Source organism: Bos javanicus, chromosome 21, assembly GCF_032452875.1.
Source record: "Bos javanicus breed banteng chromosome 21, ARS-OSU_banteng_1.0, whole genome shotgun sequence".
In the NCBI taxonomy this organism is placed as follows: Eukaryota; Metazoa; Chordata; class Mammalia; order Artiodactyla; family Bovidae; genus Bos; species Bos javanicus.
In genome coordinates, this window is record NC_083888.1 from 62,254,509 (window position 1) to 62,257,651 (window position 3,143).

At 46.7% G+C, this 3,143-nt stretch overlaps 1 pseudogene; it reads left to right on the forward strand.

The window, feature by feature from the left end:
- The first annotated feature begins 1,905 nt into the window (after window positions 1-1,905).
- Window positions 1,906-2,024, forward strand: LOC133234862 (5S ribosomal RNA; annotated as a pseudogene).
- The last annotated feature ends 1,119 nt before the right edge of the window (window positions 2,025-3,143 follow it).

A 3,143-nucleotide genomic window follows, 5' to 3' on the forward strand; every position in this document is an offset into this window, starting at 1 on the left:
GCTAAGCTGGTGCTCAAATCTGCATCTTCTGAATCCAGTACGTGGAGCTCATGACTTTTATCCACCAGGCTCCTTTTCAGGATCTACTTAATTGCGGCATTACCTAGATACATGGATCAACACACAGGTGTAAGTAGGAATGCCTGTGTGCATGCTAGGTCACTTCAGTTGTATTTGAGTCTTTGCGACCCTACCAACTGTAGCCCACCAGGCTCCTCTGTCCAAGGGATCCTCCAGGCAAGAATACTGGAGCATGTTCCCATACCCTCCTCCAGGGCATCTTCCAACCCAGGAATCTAAGCTGTGTCTCTTATGTCTCCTGCATTGGCAGGCAGGGTCTTTACTACTAGCGCCACCTGGAAAGCCCGTAAGGATGAATACAGTTATGGATATAGATAAAAGCGGTTTCTCCAAACACCAAGAAATTAGAGCATAATACTAAAGAGCAGATCACACGCTATTTTGCCAAATCCAGATTTATCCAGAACATGTGTTATAGTGTATATCCAGAAGGATGTAAATCCAGGTGAATTCATACTTACAGGGAAAAACAGCCTTCCACACCTGTTCTTTCCTTCTGGAAGTGGGCTTCCTGCAGACACGGAAGGGGTCTTTAGCACACCAGGGAGAGCATCAGGACAGCATGGGGTAGGAAGGTGTTGTTTAGATAGAGACCTTGTCTTCATTATGGGCCCCAGAGCTCAAGAGGCTGAATGGCCCTCCGGGGGCCACCTCCCCTCCAACATCTCCCCTGGAGGACTTCATCTCCATCCTTTGCTGACATTCATAATTTAGAATTCTGTTTCTCATGCTTTTTTTTTTTATCGGAGGAAAATTACTTCACCATTGTTGGTCTCCGCCATACAGCAATGTGAATCAGCCATAAGTATGCACATATCACCTTCCTCTTGAGCTTCCCTCCTTCCCCCATCCCACTCTTCTAGGTCATCACAGAGCCCCCAGCTGGGTTCCCGGTGTTATTCGGCAACTTCTCAGCAGCCGTCGATTTTACACATGGGAGCGTATTTATGTAGATGCTCCTTCCTCCATCCGTCCACCCCTCTCCCTCCCCTACTGTGTCCACAAGTCTGTTCTTCACATCTGCGTCTTCATCCCTTCCCGGCAAACAGGTTCACCAGTACCATTTTTCTAAAGGAGCTCTGATCACAACCCAGAGAAGGTGTCTTATTCTTTGTGTGGAATTCAGGAGGGAGTTTGCAATCACTTGCAAAGGAGAAGAATGTAGAGGGTGAAAGAAGAGGAAGGCAGGCTGGCGTGTTGCCTGCTGTGCCAGTAACTGCGATGGACACAGGACACAGTGTTTCTGTTGTGTTGGGGGAGTGAGGGCCCAGGGGGATCCTTGCTACCAGGGCTTTGGCTCCCCAACTCTCAGCAGCCTTGTTACAAGTAATCGGCAGTGTTAACTTGGTATGTTATTAACAGGCTCCATTTGCCCTTGTCCACAATCCAGCCTTCATCTCACGGATTACTTCCCTGAAAGAAAATAGTACCTTTCCACGTGTCTTCCATATTTCAGTGGAATAGAATTAAGTCACTAAGTCCTAGCTGCAAACAGGCATTTACAATTCCGAACACTCTCAATAGCCACCTGCCTGGAAGGTGGCTCAAAGGGGGAAAGACAACTGAATACAATACTGATCGATGTGTATTTATATCTTTACTTATATAACACTTTAATAGATCAGAAATCGACCCAACTTGTTTTTAAAAAACACTCAAAGTCTTATTTTGCATATACTGTTACAGACAGGGGAAAACAGCTCTCTACAACCCCCTTTTCCTCAGAGGGGTGGGCTCTCTGTAGATGGGAGGGGGTCTCTACTTCACACTCTGGAGTTCAAGGACAAGGCAGGCACTCCTTTTAAAGGTATGTAATCATATGGAGTCTACGACCATACCACCCTGAACTCGCCCGATCTCGTCTTATCTCGGAAGCTAAGCAGGATTGGGCCTGGATAGTACTTGGATGGGAGACAGCCTGGGAATACTAGGTGCAATAGGCTTTAGGGCTTCCCTGGTGGCCCAGATGGTAAAGAGTTTGCCTACAATGCGGGAGACCCGGGTTCGATCCCTGGGTCGGGAAGATCCCCTGGAGAAAGAAATGGCAACCCAGTACTCTTGCCTGGAAAATCCCATGGGCAGAGGAGCCTGGTAGGCTACAGTCCATGGGGTCGCAAAGAGTTGGACATGACTGAGCAACTTCACTTCAATCATATGGAAAATGGAAACAGTATCCTATTTCAAGCAGGCATGTTTATTCTCTGTCCAGCGAGGTTTGATTATGGAAAACATGCAACCACACAGCAGGATCAGACCTCAGAAATCTGAAGCTCTCTCTCCTGACCCGATTTACAATCCCTACTAACATGCTTTGACTCTTCTGTGGGCTTGGTCAGCATACTTAGGCTAAGCCAGGAGAGTCTTCTCTGTTCACTACAGTGACTTCTTGGAAGAACCACTGACTCTTCGTCAAGGTCAAACAGCAGCAGATAATTGGCCCTCTCACGTCCCTTTAATCTCTTGCTTCAAAAAGCCTCACTTTTCTCTTTCCATCCTGTCTTGACTATTGTACATGATCCTTACCAAATCCCAACCAAGCCTCCACATTGGAAGACCTGCTTACCCCAAATTCCTAATCCTAAATCAGTTCCAGCCTTGCCTCCTCACCTCACCAGCACTGCCTAAGCTCTCTCCAACTTCTCCATTACTTTAGTAATCACTGACTCATTGGGAAAGACCCTGATCCTGGGAAAGATTTATGGCAGGAAGAGAAGGGAGTGGCAGAGGATGAGATGGTTAGATAGCATCACTCAATAGACATGAGTTTGAGAAAAGTCCAGGAGACAGTGGACAGATGAGCCTGGTGTGCTGCAGTCCATGAGGTCACAAAGAGTCAGACACAGCTTAGCAACTGAAAAACAACTATGAGACCTAGAATTTTCTTGTAACAGGTTGTGTTAGTGACACTTTGGGGGCCAGCATTTTACAAGATAAAAGCCCCCAACTGTAGGGTTGATGTAACATTGCATGCGACAATGACAATGCTTGTACAAACTCAGCCTTAAGCACAGAGAAATCTTGTCCTTCTTTGGAATATAGACAAAAAGGGGATAATGGGGATG